General features: G+C 35.8%; 1 protein-coding gene across 8 annotated transcripts in view; it reads left to right on the forward strand.

Annotated features, from left to right (window-relative positions):
• BNC2 (basonuclin zinc finger protein 2) overlaps positions 1–17712 on the forward strand; it is a 382991-nt gene that overhangs the window by 80033 nt on the left and 285246 nt on the right. The window lies entirely within an intron of this gene.

Consider the following 17712-nt stretch of genomic DNA (forward strand, 5'->3'; position numbering starts at 1 on the left):
AGATAACTAAGATGGTTTTGTATACCTTTGTGTGTATGAAAAAGGCACGTTTATACCTTTTCACTTTAACTGTGCTTTAAATGAACAGTGGACCAGGTTTCCTGGCAAGGTGGTTGATGCCCTGTGCCTGTCGGTGGTCAAGAGGAATTTGGATAAGGCATTCAATAACATTCTAACTTTTGGTTAGCCCTGAAGTGGTCAGGCAGTTGGCATAATTGATCTTTGGAGGCCCCTTCCAACTGGACTAATTCTATTCTATTCTATTCTATTCTATTCTATTCTATTCTATTCTATTCTATTCTATTCTATTCTATTCTATTCTATTCTATTCTATTCTATTTACTATCCTGTTCTATTTACTATCCTATTCTAGAGCTTCTGCTCCAAATATCTGTAACATTAAATGCTATTCAATATAATTTGGGGGGATCTTTTGCTTTTTTTTTTTCTTTTTCACCATGTTCTTTCCCCGCTCTACTTTCTCTTCTCTTTTCTGTGCTGTCAGACATGGCTTTAAAGCTGCTGCCTAATTTATATCATGTTTTAGCACTGTCTTAAAAAAAATGGGGACAATCCTGTCTATGAGTGAGGGAAGAAGACAATTCAGGTTTGTGAAATAAGCTGAAGCTCTTCAGCAGGTGCAAGAACCCTCAGTGCTCCAAGGGGAAGTTTATGGAAAGTTGAAAGAAATTAACCTCAATTAAAAGGAATATTGATTGATAGTTACAGAGTTAAATATGATATATTGCTCAAGAAAAAAACTCTACATTAAAAGAACATTAAACTTCTGATAGAAAACATTAAAACCAAGAAATCTGCCACAGAGGGTGAAATGTAAAATTGTTTACATCTCTTTCTAATATCTAATTGTAATAGGACACAGTAAGGAATTAGTTAAGAATATCCCCTATTGAGCCTAGGAATTAGGATTCTTCAGGGTGTATTCTCATCTTGGTTTTCTGAGATTTTGTTGCTCAACAGTCATTAAATATGTTAAAATGAAAATTGAGGCCCCTTCAACTATGAATCTCTCTTCTGTGTTTTCCATTAGCTTGTACTTAGTTTCTTAGTTTTTTTTTCCCCTGAGGTAAAAGTCTTTGAAGTTCTGTAGTCAAATAATGATAGTTTAAACACTGTTATCGGTCATATAAAGAAATTACCTACTAGACAGTAGAAACAATCATTTATATATGTGTAGGCGTGATTAGAGCCTTAGAACTTCATTTGTAATTAACATTAGCTTTCCCAATTGAACATACAGAAAAACACCAAATCCATTGCTTGCCTTCAGCAGCCTTAATAGGTCACTTACGTTTAGCACTTCCTCATGTGGGTTAACTGATCATAGGTAACACTGTTCAGATGTTCACTTCCAGTACTTGTGAGCAGGACTGAGTTAAGCTCCATCATCTGCTGACACATTGAATTCAAGAGGAATTTGTTTTACACGGAAGTTTGCTCCTAGGTTGAAGCTAAACACAACAGGCTAGCACCTGCATAGAAAACACTGTCCTTCCCTGCAGTCTAGGATCATGCCAACCATAATTTGAGGCACTTGAAGTGATATATGTAGCTTTCAAATGTTTGGATTTCTCTTGAAATACCTATATTCACTTCTGGTAAAAAGACATTGCAGCAGGATAACCGCTGCTTCCTACTTGGAGCAGCTGCTGTTAAGAGTGGGAGCCTAGGACTCATCTCCTCCATTGGGAATCTGAGTCTTTTATTTTACTTCTGACTCTGTCTACAGCAAAGAAGAAAGAGAAGTGATAATTCCTTTGGAAAGCCACATTTCACAGCCATCTGCTAGGTGATAATACATACGTTCCCAGAGAATTAGTATAGTTGAACCCTGTTGAGTGGAATGGCACAGGTATACGCTCATTGAAGCCTTGCTACAAAAAGTGTCAGTCCTTTAAAATGTAAGCAATGTGATACTTTTTGTTCAATTTAATGTGTGGAGTTTTTTGTTTGTTTGTTTGTTTGTTTGTTTTTTAATGGTAATTTAACTTCAGAATGTCTTTTAACAATTCTGCATTACATAGAAATATACATACATATATATATATATATATATGTGTGTGTCAGAGTCCTTAGCCTTTGCAGAGAGATTTCTTTAAGGCCAAAGTAATTTTTTGTAATACTTGGAATGAACCCCCATAATGAAGGAAGAGTGCATCACACAGCTGTAATAAACCTGCAAGTTGTGGAGCAGAGCACAAATGTTTACAAAATTAGAGTAGGACTAAGTGAACCCTACTAAATTGAGAATTGTATTCTTTGTGATGATCTTAATTTAAGAATTTTTGAAACTGAAGAATCTGAACAGAGAGACTATCTAAAGGCAAAAGCAGGTGTTCTGTTCCTTCTTTTCAGTGTGGTTGATGAAACTGGAATTCAAAAGAGGCCATGTGTGGCCATGACAGATTTGGAATTAAGTTGGTGTGTATGGAGGACAGAAATAAGGATTATTTGAAAGTGGTTGGTGGAAAGCTGTGGAAAAATCACCTTTCCCTGTGTGTTGGAAAAACGTGAGGGGCTAATAATGGTTTTCAGTTGCTACTGTTCATCATCTGTCTCCTGGTAAGCACTTAAATATTGCAAGGTTGATGAACGTTGGCTTTATGATACTACTGAATACACTGAACAAGAAGACAGGCCGTTTGTGACTGTCAACCAGTCAGGGATGGCTGTGCTAGAAAACTGAAAACTTTTATCAGAGTCCAGGTGCGTATGCTTTGTCTGTGATGCCAGATCAGTGTCATGTTAGATGGATTATTTATTCACTGTGTTCTTGCAGCTGGCGTTTAAAGTGCCAACAGTGACATCTCCAAGACAGAAAGGAATGAAGGAGGGAAGGGCCATCCGTGAGGTGGAAGGTGCAGGGTGAAAGAGATGAATTTGGAGGTTAATGGAGTGGTTCATATTTACTTTACTGTATCGGGACTACAAAAAAAAAAAAAAAGTTTGAGGATCTCATGAAAAGACTGCTGTATGATGTGTATACTTAATTTAATTTCCCATGATTTCAGTTGAAGGAAATCTGAGACTTAGTTATTTAGATAGTAGAGTACTCAGTATACAGCTGTTGTCTAAAGTCATAGATTAAAACTGGCTGTTGTAAGAAAAAAGTATGTTTAAAGTGAAGTAATATATCATTAGACATGCTGAGACTTTGATCAGTGATTTGAGACATATATAGCATTGTACTTATAAAAGAAATATTGTAATATGTTAAATTTCCCTCAAAAAAGACTTAATTCTTGAAAACTATATCTGAATAATCTTACACCTGTAAAATTAAGGGATTGAACAACTATGCATATCTGTGGGGATAAGGATTACGCAGATGTTTTTCAGAATAGGGATAATTTTTTCTGCCAGCAGCTACCATATGTATAATTGCTAAAGCACAGCTATTTGACTAACTGTCCAATTTCATGTGCTATGTGAATGTATATGCAATCAAACTTGTGTACATAGCTCCCATAGCTTTACCATTAATGTACATACTTTTGTTTTCAATTGAAAAAACAAATGTTGAGAGGCTAAGAGTTCATAGAGTATTAACTGAAAATAAAATTGACTTAGTTCTCTTAGATAGACTAGAGGAACATTCTGTGCTGTGTCTTTGTTTTCTATAGGCAAAAATAAAATCCGCAAACCCATTGGAGTTTTAAATACAATATAAATGTCATGCATAATCATAACAAGTATGCAAAATGTTTTAAAACATTTGTATTGTATGGAAGCAATTACTGGCACCAAATGCATCACACACCCCTCATATGGGCTAAGGCCAGAAGAAATGAAGGTTTCTAAACAAAATTACTTTGTGTGGGTGGGAAGAGAGCGAGTTTTAACTTTTATTAGGAAGCAACATTCAGCCATATTTTAATGCCAATCACATACTCTGTTACTCAAATAAATACTCAAAAATATTGCTGCATATTAGTGTTATGTTACTTTTTCTAGTCATTTTCTGTCGCAAGTCTTCCAAGGAAGATCCTTGCGTTTTCATAGTAGAAGACCCTAAGGTGTGATATGTACAAATAAGAATCTAGCTTACAGCAGGAAGTTATTTCTCCATTTGCTGTGCGACCAGTTTTGTGATTGCTGAGATAGAATATAACATTTTTTTCTCAGTATGTTAATTTTACTTAAAACAAACCAACGCTGCCACCCATGCTTCCTTTTTGTATCTGTAAGTTACCGTGATCACTCCGCCAGGTGCTTTGTCCATGAATGCTGTGTTTGTGACTCTGGATGTTAAGAGCAATCTCTGTAACCCTGCTTTGTGAAATTGGTGAAACTACCTGTAACACACAGTTTGTACGCATGGCATAGAAACAAATTATTCATCTTGTGTTTTACAGGTAGATGCTTATTTTTATTCAAAGAAATAGGTTCTCACTTGTTAGTGGCTTTTTTTTTTCCTTGCATAGCTCCTTTGTCCTCTGTAAGCTTTTGATGTTCGCCATGTTAAAGAGAGTCCTTTTTAACCCCTTGAGAAGTCTGAAGAACTTGTGTGCATAAATTATGGCCATTTTTTCCTTCATGCCAAATACTCTGATAAAGGACATAGCCTTTTCTGACACTTTATCTCTACTTAAAGGGAGACTCTCTCTCTCCTTATATCCTGTGCTGTTAGTGATGACGATTGTGCTATTTCATTTCACACAGGAGGAAAGCCTCAGGAGTCGAATATAGAACATTTCAAAGTTGGAGGAGTCTCTTCACCAATACCTGCAGCCCCTTCTTAAAGTTGGAACATCACTTCTCTGAGGAAATACTTTCTCAGGGTCTTACCTGCTGCAACTTGTCGCAGTGAAATATTGGCATTTGGGGGTTTCCCCCAAGAGACTGTAATGCTCTTGCTTTCATGGATATGCACATGAATAGTTATGCTGCCACTTTGTTAAAAAGTGTGGTTAAGTGTGTGGTATGTACTGTATGAAGCTACATACCACCTGAATTCTGAATAAGGGAGAATACTTTCTTTGCAGAAGCTTAAGAGACATTGTTTGGTATTTGCCTCATGATGTTTCATGTGGCAATGCAAGTCTTGATGTCACTCTCACAATTTTTGAAAATCAGCAATTAGAAATTCATGGGTAACATCGTATACTTTGGTCCATAGGACAGGAGAACAACATTTCTGAATACTTCTACTTCAATAATAGTATCTTTGAAGGGGCAGAGGAACTTCTGGGGGATAATGCAGCAGATGTCATAATCCTCATACAGTGGTAGGGACAGATACAAGCAACATGGTTGGAAAGTTTTGAATATAATAGGCTTGGGATTATGGTTTATGCAGCTGTGTAGAAACTGGAAAGCTGAAAGGAGGGTAGAGAAGCCGATGAATGAAGTAGTAGTTAGGACATGAGGTGCAAAGAAGAGATTGGGATCATATTATTTTACACTAAAATAAGGCATACATTTCACTATTTATATGTGTATGTGCATTAGGAATTTATCTGTGGATTATAGTGTCATACTTCAGACTACACTTCTGTGGGTTTTATGATCATCAGAATCCCTTGATGAAATTATGAGCCTGTAATTTAGTTACCTATCTCAAATTATCAGAAAGAATACAGAACAGTGTGGATAAAACAAAGAGTGTAACCATAGTCCTGCCCCCTCAAAATTCCTTCTGAGCTTCAGGGTGAATTCCAGTTAATAAAAAAAGACACTCCCTTTTGGCTGGAAAAGAGAAATTTTAACAGGAGCGACTCTGTGTGTGTGTCATACTGTTTGGGTACCTGTATACACACACACACAGATAGACACACGCACTTAGTGGTTAGGCAGATACTGGATAAATGCCTTTGAAAATGCCTGTTAGGCAGGTGTGATAACCCAACTGTGCATCCAGTAGGGTAAAATACTCATTCTTAATATTCTTAAAATAATATTTGTCACTTGCACAAGTCATTTGCATTTATAAAGTCATTTTTGAATGTAAATCTTTGCTGTATCCCTATTAGGTAGCTGAAGCATAATTCCCACTTTATACAGTTTAAAGTCACATCCTCAGAAGTGACTTGTAAATTTGGTTTCCTGATTTAGGACCTGTCAGGCTCTGATTACTGTAACCATTCACAGCTGTGACAGAAGTCAACTGGAACAGCAAATCAGTACCTATGAACATTAAATCAGGCTCCCCAAAAATGAACCTCTGTAGCAGAGACTGTATATTTTTCTCTGTGGAAAGGTTGTATGATATGCCATTAAATTGGTCTGGATTAGACTGCAGCACTGTTTATTTCTTGGTTTGCTGCTTAATCCACTACAAAAGGTACCTCACTAAATTTTTTTTCCATTCCTTCCATGCATACCCATAATGTTCAGGCGTGTTCTTACTGTCTACAAACCATTTTAATTGCGTGCAGTTTCATGATCATGTTATGGCAAGTGTGGTTGGATTTGGAGTTATAGTATGGCTTTTCTTCCGTGCTCACTTAAGAGGGAGCGCCCATGGCAACTTTGTCTGTGAATGAAGCAGAAATTTGCTAGTTAAACAGTTTTGCTTCCTATATGATTCATCAATTCATTTTTGAGGTAGTAGGGCAGTATGGTAGTTGAGTGTACAGTATGTATTGGGGATAAATAAATTTTATACTGGAAGTACTATTATACATCAGCATGCAAAATGTTACTTCTGTGTCGGCTTCCTTGGGTAAAAGTAAAATCTGGACCAGACTACAAATGATAGTGAAGTAATTGTAATAGTCTGTCTTTTTTTTTGGAGTCAGCTAGTTCAGATTTTAATGTTAATGCCATGCTTCCCTTTAGCATTCATAAAGATAAGAAGAAAGGTGTATGTAAAATCAAAGGACTTTTGGTTTAGCTTCGCAAAATTTGTTTGTCACCTCATTTGAGAAACTTTTTAAAATATTCATGAAAATCATTTTTATTCTTCTTTTGAGTTAATACGTTTTTATGTCTGAGCTGGTAAATTTTCCAGCAACCATCATAAGCTGACATTGTATTACTGTGTCCAATTTGTACATGGTTGTTGGTTGTGGTGCAGTCTTCCTATATTACCTATTTATCATGTCTTTGGAGTGAATTTTGTAAGTTCAGTTAATCAGGTGAATCATCGCGCTTAGTGTATTTCTCTCTTTGATAAGCCTTTGTCATTCCTACTTTATAATTGACTCCTAAGCAGTCTCTCCACTAACTGCAAGGTTCACTTCGTTCAGCTAAAGAAAATGAGACAAGAAAAGGTAGAGGAAACTTCCATTTCATGATTGAAAGTTTTATAAATAGGTTTTATATAGACTCATATGTATATTTAAAAAGCTCAGCCAAATGATGACTTTGACAAAGATTTAACAAACCAGGAGTGTGAAGTGTTCTGTAGGCTAACAGTTTTAATGGGTTTATCTTAGGCAGTTCTTCAGTTGTGAAAGTGTCAGTTAATAATTTACCCATCCCAAGGGGCAGTAGAAGCAATCACACTCTGCAGCGAGGTACTTTTGGGCCTGTCGCTGTGCTGCAGCTCATCTTGACTATAGAAATGCGCCATTGGATGCGACATCAGCACTGTGTCTGCTCTTTGACAAATGAAGTCTTGTAAGAGCTAAATAAGGCATGGGAAGTTTTGGAACGAGCAAATAGCTCTTCAGCTGATTTCTGCAGTAATGGATTACAGTAAATGTCCATCTGCTGCACATCAGAAGGAACACAGGTTAAGATGAAACGATTTTTTTTTTTTTCTGTAAAAAACACCTGAAACTTGGAAAATGTTTCTAAAAATCCAGTGCTACAGTTAGCAATGTTTGCTTGGTATTTGGAATGTAAATGTTCTGCTCTGATGATACATTGCAAGAGCAGGAGTTTTCTACCAGAAATGTGAACGTTTAACATAAAAAAGACCTGAAATATAGTGCTTTTACCATCACCCTTTACCATGCAATTTGTTCAGATGCAGTTGTTAACATGAAATCGGAGTAGATTAAGCGCTATTTATGTGAATTTTATTCCTGCATTTACTTGTTGAATTATACTGTACTACCAGGATGGTAAGTTTTGTAATTCATTTTCCACTGTATGAAGAATGTTTCTCCACAAATATTCACTTTTGCATGCATATTTTTTATTAGACATTATGCCATTCTAAAGATTTACTGTTATTTAATAATGATTTATTATAGTAATTTATTCTGCCAGCTGTGGCACATTTTTACTGGAATTTGTAAATCAAATGTATATTGAAATCACTAGAAACATGCATTTCAGATTCTAATGAAATGTACTCCAAAATTGTTTTTAGAAGTGGGCAGCTATGTGAATGAACTGCAACATGCAGTTTCTAGTGTTATATATAAGCTTTTCCTCCACCTATTTTATTTACTTGCCAGTCTCTGATGTTTTACTTGCTAGAGGATTAGTGAATCTTGATGCTACTGTGTGAAACAAACAGCAACAAAACTGTAAAGCCATTGACTTTGTCCTCCAAGGCATCAGTATCAAATCATGCACTTGACCTGCAGTGATCAAGTCACGTTCAGGATTAGGAAGACAACCTGACAGCAGTTTCAGTGTGCTTCTAATTGCTGTCTCTATGTTGTGATAGAAAGTACATGTCTTGAATTTAGTGAGTCGTAAGAGACAGCGAGTGAAATTAGTATCTGAGGTGGTTGAAAAACATGTGTGCGCTCAGGAGAGGGGAGGACACCAACAGTATTTTTACAGTTTTTGTAAAACTTTTATATATTTTTTCAATAATATTGTTTCATTTGCAGGCTAACTATGAACTCTACATTTAGTTCATTTTAAAGTTCTGGTGAAGCATCACACCAGTAATTCTCTTTTAAATTTGTAGTCTGATACCTGATATTCTTGGCTCTTTGAAAATTTGGCATGAACTATGGGTGTGAAGTACTCTTTAAAATTCCAGCTCTATGTATCAGTTTCCCAATAGTAAAAATCAAAATGAGATACTTCCTTTCTTCTATCTTTTGTCTCTCTTGATTATTCAGGCTATAAACCTTTCTACACAGGAACTCTGTCTTCCTTTTATTTGTATGACACCCAGCACAGCTGGAGGAGGGAGATGGGCTGAGCTTGGTTTTAAGTCTTCTAGACTTTTTTTTAATACATATAGGGTGCATCTAACAGCAATGAAGCTCTCTTTCAATTCCCGTGCAAATAATCCTGAGAGAAGTTGTCTTTAGTGAAAATTCAAAATATTTTATTTTCTTAAAGGGATTTCTACTCAAGAGCAAGTATGAAATATAAACTTCTAACTATAAAAAACAATGGCATAGCCAAGAAATTAGTGATGCAAGATTCTGTGGGTTTGGTTCTGATCTGAAAAACAAAGCATCTGTTGCTACATACCTTGTGAAAATCAGCTGCTGTGCATGTGTACACAAGTATATGATCCCAACTTGCCAGATAAGCAGCAATGCTTTCTTTTTTATCAAAGATCAGAAATAAACTTTAAGTCTCAAGTGGGCTTAACACAATGTGTTAGGATACTGAAAGATTACTTTATTAATTTTTGTGAGTTTGATCTCTTCATGGCGATAACTAAAACTGTCATGACAGCAGTCAAAAAAGAGAGAAAGGATGGGAAGTATAGCATTTCTAAATGAATGTCTGGGGATTTTAATTACTCTTTCTGAAATCATGAGTGTGTTCGGGGAAAAAAATAAAAAGGAGAAAAGTCAACTTAAGTAAAGTCACTTAAAAAAATAATCAGGTATAAGACGTAGTGGTAAGTCACTGATTGAGAAAAGTGCAGAAATAGATTCCCATTTCATGTATAGGTATGGGATTTGATAGTGTGATTGGGACTAAAGTCCCTCTGATAGGGAGTTGATGCACATCAATATAGAAATTGTGATTTCAAGGTTCATTTCTTAAATAATTTTTTAAAAAATTACATTTTTTTGTAGGAACTTTACATTATCTGTCAGGAAACAGATGATGTTTTCTTTGATGCTTTCTGGGCGTTCTTGTCACCTCAATTGCATTTGTACGGTTAGCTGTTAAGTCAAGTGTATGACATTATATAGTCTTCCATGTGTTTACATTGATGCTTATCCTGTATTCCTTTTGAAAAGTGACCTGCAAAGCAAATAAGCCTGCTTGTGCCCTGATTTTGCTTGGCTTGGCAGGTTTTTAGTTTTTTCTCATTTCTTCTTGTATTAATCTTGAATGTGAGAAGGGAGTAGAAATATAGCAAAAGTTTTCATTGTTAAAATTTCTACACTGCTTTACTCTTTTAGTCTCTTTGATTTAAAACTCACTGAGATTTTTCTTTTTTAGAAGGGTCAATCCTAGAGGATCAGTCTTCTAGCAAAAGAGAAAAAAGGCAATTTTTTGTATTTTTAAGTCAGAATTTTTCACTCCATCAGAATGTGCTCCTAAGACAAATTTCATCTTTTAAGCAAAATAAGTCATACTTTCTTTTTTGCAGTTTTACTTAAGATGCTATTTTTTTGCTCCTAATACAACTTCAGTGAGACAAAAAAATATATTTTAGTAGGTTGAAAATCCATACTCATCAGGTTTTGCTTTAGTTTATTGTTTTAATATCAGAGTGGAGGGTGGTATGCTTTTGTGCTGCTTTAAACTTGTTGATCTGGGTATTACCTTTTTAGAAATGGTTATCGGTAGCCCATCAGCAGTTAAAATTTCAAAAGCTTTTTTTTAAAAGCTTTGGACAAAAAAAAAAGCATTGACCACCAAAATTCTCCCAGGTTATTTCCTACTTACAAATATCCTTTAGTTTCCTAAAGTGTTTTTGTTGTTGTTGTTGTTATGATTGACTTTTAACCTGATCACAGGTATCGTGGAAGTGAGCTGGATGAAGGAGAATTGATGGGTACCATACTACAATTATCCTGCACAGTTAATGGCTGTCTGTGTACTTCTGTCTTTAGCATCCAACAGCTGTTTAAACTTAAACTAATGTTTGTAATGGTTTGCTCAGCTTTGCTAATCTCAGTGGAAACTGAAACAGTCAGACTGATGTTGGGGAGGGGAGGGAGAGTGGGTTTAACTGCTATCATCCTGAGGGAGGTTGGTGGGTATCACTGGTGTTCTGCCATTCTGTAGCATTTCCTTGCCCTGTGTCTTCCTCCTCCCTCAGAACATATGAATAAATGAAGGTGAATGCTCTTTGAGGGCAGGCTTTCTTCACCTCGCTTCACCCATCTGTTTGAGAAATTAGTTGATTTAGTGTCCTTTCTTCACATTTTCCAAGTAACCATGTTGTTTAGGGAACTATTGCTCCTTGCTGTGATTGGACTTTGCCTATGTTTCCTAGATGTATTTGGCACAAAGAAGAAAGAATTCTCTTGAAAAATTAGCAAGTTTTTAAAGGGACATTCATGTACCACACAACTTCTTGCAAGTCCTGTTTTCAGATTAAAAGCAGTAAGAAAAATAATTTAATCTCAAGTGGTAAAATGCTTGTGTCCAAAAGCTGCAGCTCCTGATTTGTATGTAGTACAAAAAAAAGGCTGAAACATCCACATCCCAGGGACAAAAAGGAAAAACAAACAGAGTCTTTTGTTCTAGGATCCATTACTACAGAGTGAGAGATCTTAAATCTTTCAGGTCAAAGTATCTTGGAAGTACCTGCTTTTCCTTGTCTGGCTTCAGAGGGGTCTAACAATTGTCCTGAAAAGGAAGGGAGATATTTTAGTAGATGGGGGGATGTGTTAATACGTATCCATCATATATGTAATAAAGCTTCTGATAGTCTTGAAGGTGTATGTGCACCTGTGTATGTGTTATGTGAAGGTGTGATGAAGGTGTAGCAGAATGGTGGCAAAAAATGTCTTCATGCTTTATAGATGCAGGCCAAAGAGGAGCATCCTACATATAAGGGCATAAGTAACAACAGTATTATCTGAAACACCCTTGACTCCCATTTTCTCCCATCCTTCAACAACCCCTGACCCCCATCCATGGCCTGTCCATAACAAATAGACTTGTAGATGCTTCCTTGGTGTCAGCCTTGTAAGTCTGTTGCAATTAGTGTAAAAACAAAATGTTTATAAATAGCACTTTTAAGTTCCTTGTGAGTCAGTGCACCCAAAGTAGGCAGTGTGTGAAAGTCAAGGTAGGAACTTTCTTTTAGAGCATGTTTGCCCCTTTCCCCCCAATATTCGGTCTCTTTCTTCAATTGTGTGAATGGAGAAAACCTTCAATTTCAGGTCTGGCTCCTAAAGAAAACCAGTGTGGTTCATTTGTGGGCTGGGAATAGGGATTTGAATTGGCATAGACTTGTGGGTGCTTTGGGGCTGGAGCGCACACAACTGTGGGTTCCAGATGCTTGCTATCCTGTATTAATGTGGCCTGTCTGTGAAACCATGGCATCCGCAATACTACACAAAGGTCCACGCCTGTGGTGGTTTGGGAACTACTCCCAGAGTAGAAATTTCAGTTTTTAAGGAGAGTTACAAAAAAAAAAAATAAAGACATCCAGCTCAGAAGGGCGGAAACAATATGAAATTCTTGTTAAGAGTTTCATTTTAACAGAGATTCAGATATTTTTTATAAATGAGAATTTTAGACTCTCCATCATTTTGGTGTTTTGAAGATGAAACAAAGAAATAACAAACTTATTTGTCCTGTACCATCTTAATTTTGTAGGAGCTCAACCTGTTCGTTTGTCCTACCTTGCTGGCATAAACCACATGCAAGTATCATAGAAAAGTGCTTTCAGTGTTTATAGGCAGTTAATGTCTCTTTATCCACTATGGGAGCAACACAGGGAACACCTTCTCCATGAGGTAGAAAAGAGAAGCATATATCCTGACTGTTTTCCAAATGTGCTGAACATTCTCAGATGTCATTGTCTTTAAGAACGGCATGTTTCCCACAACTTTTGAAAACCAGGCTAACTCATTATTTATATTCCTGAAAGTGTGAATGAATTCCTAATATTAAGAATATATATTTTTTTAAGAATATTTTTTTCATTTTAAGCTGAAGTCACTTGCTAAAAAATTCAACCAAACTCTTGCATATTAAATTTAAAAGAAAAGGAAGTATTTTTAGTTCACTTTTTATCATAAGCCCTGTCCCTGCAATCTTGTGATTTAATAAAGAAATGTCTTTGTATAGTATCTTTCACACAAACTTTATCTCCAAAACACTGTGCAGAGTTAATAAAATTAAAAAGTTTTTTTTTATTTTTATTTTTTTTATTTTTACTAGAAGTTAAGAGACATAGTCATGAGAACAGAGACATATTGTTTCCAGATGAAGGCTGAAAATAGATGGAGAATGAGGGAGAGAAATGCAGCAGGGTGGTTCCAGATGGCAGGCATTGCAGAGAAGATTCTTGCAGCCATGTTGGCCAGAGCATACAAAAGGACAGAAAAGAAGCATGATGCCAAGCAGAGGAAGCTGAATTATAAAATAACAAAAGTAATGTAGTAAATATTTGTTAAAAAAAATTTTGAAAGTGAGAAGTGTCCTTTTTTTTCTTAAGTGAGTGGAGAGCCAGATTTGTTTGTGTGGAATAAGAGTATTTCAGTTGAAAAGTTGTTGTAAAAATTGAATTTTACTGATGCTCTGTACTCAGCAGGTGAGCAGGTATCTTATCTTTTGTATGTTTTCAAACAAAATGGTAGCCTGTAAGTATTTAAAAGTTTATTGAGTCTTATTGCACTTCTGAGTATCTTATAAATTATTTAATTGTCTGATGGATATGTGGCTACCTAACTATAGGGCATGAAATATGCACTGTTCCTCTAATACACTGGAGGGAGACCTGTTTATAAAGTATTTAGTATTGGTTTTATAATGCATTGTTGTCAACAGGAGACCACGAAGCTCAAAGATCAATCTCGTTTTGGCCCACAGTATTAATGCTGCTTTATGAAACTCTGTGACAGGTCACTTAGACAACAGCTCTTAATGAAAGGACTTTGTGCCAGTGTGTGGTCGTGTGACTGTCTGTTAGTAAGGCATACTTTAGTTGCTGCCAAGGCTGCAGATGAATCTTCGTCCAAGTCCCTGAGGTGACTTTGTGGCCGCTGCTGCTGCTGCTGGCCAGGTGATGGAGCTCATCATTTCCCCTGTCCTCTAGAGAGAAGTGAGACAGAGGCTGCAGAGATCTTGCTAATGCAGCTTTTGCTAATTGTCCAGAGAGCTAGTAGGACACTGGGCAGTTCAGGCAATTCTGTGTGCTGTGAGTGAGTCAGTAATTAGAAAAACATAGCTGCTCTTAATTCAGTCTTGCATTTGTGCATGAAGTGTCTTTTCAGCCATCTAAAATTCAGCTGTTCTATTAAAAAAAAAAAATAGATTTTTAGGTCAGTTTACGTATTTAATTATGACAGACTTATGTTTTAGACACCAAATAATTGTACCAGTATTTGGCACAATATATTGTATTATCAAATAATTAGATCATAGGCTTAGCTAGCCTAGACTTAAACCCTTTAGGCTGTTGTGGGATCCAAAGTCATTGCTTGTTACATAGACAGTTTACTAAAAGGATGAGAATAATAAAATTAACTACCAGAGGATGAATTGCTTTGTAAAAGTCTTGTACAAAACTACTGTTCAGCAGACAGTTTCCAAAATTTTAGGATATTTTTTCAGAAATTAACAGTAAAACTTGCTAAATTTAATAATATGTTAAAAATAAAAACCAAGCTTAACCCCAGATAATCAATAGCTGAAAGATGTGGTAATATCGTAGTGCACCTGTATAACAGTATGGTGATAATCCATGGATGTACAGGTGTGTTGTTTTTTTTTGATTAAAGTATTTGAATTCTCTTTTTCAATTACTTACCTAGTTTTGGTTGTTGTGGTGTTAGTTTAGCAGTTACTGTGAGCTTTCAACTATTTCTGTTGAATCATAAACATCTCTCAGCAGACACAACTGATTTTGGAATACTTTATTTCAAAAATGAAATACATTTATCTTTATATTATGCATCTTCCTTTATTATATGGCATGTCAGGTACCCCCTAACCTTTTTAATTCCTTGTAAATCACAACACAATGCTTGAATCATATTATTATTTCAGGGTTGGACCGTACAGACATTTCATTAGATACACAGTCTAATCTCTAATCAAAGTTTCTTGGAGTAATCTGGAACTTGCTGTATCTGCTGAGCTTTGAATCAGAATCTAATACCTTAACATGGTGATATTTTACATTTTGGTATAAAGAATTCAGTCAGAATAGATAGGTTGTTTTTGTTTTAAGTCAAAAGATACACTGATGCAAATACAGATATGGAGACTGGATGTGAAACCACTACAAGCCACCCTGATTACCTACCTGCAAATTAAGGGGTTTTGAACACATTTTCAGTAGGCACGTAAAACCCTCCCAAGAAGAGCATGAACCTTTTAGTTTAGTATATTATCCAAATTTGTATGGTGGTTGTTACTAGCTAAATGCCATGCTGATGTGTAGAATACATTTGAAAAAGCAAGTAGTTACTTAGAAAATTTGATGGGTACAATCAAAAAAAATCTATTAGTTGGTTTTAGATTGTGTGTTTTTACAAGGTTTTCATTGTTACCTGTTTTTATAACTATCTAGTCCCTCCATTTCACATGCATTTTGTCATTTATGTATGTATACCATTGGTAATCGTTATTCTTTTTTTCTCTCAGCTTCATTTGTGTACTCTGTTGTTGAACTGGAAAATTTGTAAAGTTAACATCGCTCTCTTACTAGGCAGGTCAAGAAATATAGATGTAATTTCCCCTTAAAGGAGTTTCAGGTGACCATATTGGTTTGTTTAAATAACAAACTAAAACCATACAACAAACCAAAACAACAAAGCAGAAGTATATATTGTTCAATGCCTACCACTGATAAGAACCTTAATTTGTGTAATATCCTCCATGTTCATCCCCCAAACCTGGAACTGTGCACTGATGCCAACATTCACACTGTGATCATGTTAAATACTTAAGGATAGCATATATGGATGGCATTGGCATGTCTCTATGCTTACTTTTTCTATATTTGATTATTCTATTATTTCTGTAACTTGTTAAAACATAATGGCTGAGTGACCAAAATCCTAATGATTTTTATCTGCAGGTCACAGTTTTCACCTTTATTCTTGCTAGTGTTCTGTCACACAGAGCAGTCTGTGTAAGGGTTTTGTGGTATGGGTTGCTGATACCTAGTTTGGCAAGGATGTGATTAGGATCGGTTACAGTGTGACAGCTTGCTGGGAACTGAAGCTTTCGTAACAGGAATGTACAATTTTAGGCTTAAAATCAAAAGTCTTCATTGAGGATAAAGGTCCCGTCATGTCATACATCATGATGTGTGTTATGAAAGAAATCAAATATCTGACCAAAAAAAAAAAAAGTACAAATGACTAACTTAGAGCAGGCAAGGTTTGAAAATGTGATTTAAATACAATTTGTAAATACAGATAAAAACTCTGCTGATATTGAAAAGTTCTGCAGTGCTTTGGTTATCTGAAAGTGTGGATACAGGACACTTGACCTGAAGATTCTTCCTAAAAATTAGATTAAAAAATAGATTTGGCACTTCTAGAACCTGTGTGAATTCGGCATGCACATCAAAGTGAAAAACAGATTCCTAAATGCACAATACTGTTGATAAGAGAGAGAAGAAGGATTCAGCAAGGACATTTGGAACACAGGGGGCTAAAAAGTATTTAGTCTCATTGTTGCAAGATGACATAATCAGTTAGTCCTATACATTTTGGTTAAAAGTCAGAAGTTACCTATTAAAACTTATACAAAAAATGTTTTACAAAGTAAGGATGACAGGTTTCAGAGAAAATACAGTGCTGCCAATTTTTTTTTTTCTTTAGGATATGGAAATTTGGGTGGATTATCTGTTCAGAGGAGGTTTCCTTTATTAATTCTCCCCCCTCCACCCCCTTTTTTTCATTTTAGACATCTGTTAACATTTCATAGAGTCTAACAGATGTTGCAGAGCGAGTCCCTTACGTAATTCTTAGGGAGAAGGGGATGATAAAGAATGACATTTCCACAGTAGAATCACCACCTCTCTGAATATGACCATCATGACTGCTTTGCATAATTTTCAAGTATGAGATTATATTCCTGATAGGACAAAATTCACAACTTTGTTGCTATCTATGGATAAAGTGGAAGCATGATTGTTACGGTCTCTGCTCACATGTTGTAATGACAAGTAGAGAGAAGAATACTCTCTTACTTGGTGAATTATATACTTTTTTTGAAGCAGTATCAAATATTCCATTACAAAATGCCTTTAAAACAACCCAATTATATAAGCTTGGTTATTTCAACACAAGCAAGGGCTGATTGTCATGCGATGTGGAGGACCATTTTTATTATTTTGGTAAGAACAGGGACAGTTTTGTCCTGACGAGCTATTAGATGAATACCAGAGTGTGTCACATGAAAAACCACTGATCTTTAACCCAGCTATCTACTTAACCCAGCCTAGAAATGAATAGTGAATAAGGGAAGAGCAAAGGCCAGTTTACTGTCATTACAAATTACAGAAACTGTTAACATCTGCAGCAAAATGAACTCTAGGAATTACAGGTACTACACAGTAAGTGAGTTGAGGATACAGAGATTTAGGAAAACTGTGTATACAGATATGAGGTCACCTATTGTGTACAGCATACATACATCTTTACAGTTGAAAACTGTAACATTTGCATGAAAAGACGTAAAGATCTTCTGAATCTTTTCCCAGTACCTTTAATAAATACTTGG

Source organism: Anser cygnoides, chromosome Z, assembly GCF_040182565.1.
Source record: "Anser cygnoides isolate HZ-2024a breed goose chromosome Z, Taihu_goose_T2T_genome, whole genome shotgun sequence".
Classification (NCBI taxonomy): Eukaryota; Metazoa; Chordata; class Aves; order Anseriformes; family Anatidae; genus Anser; species Anser cygnoides.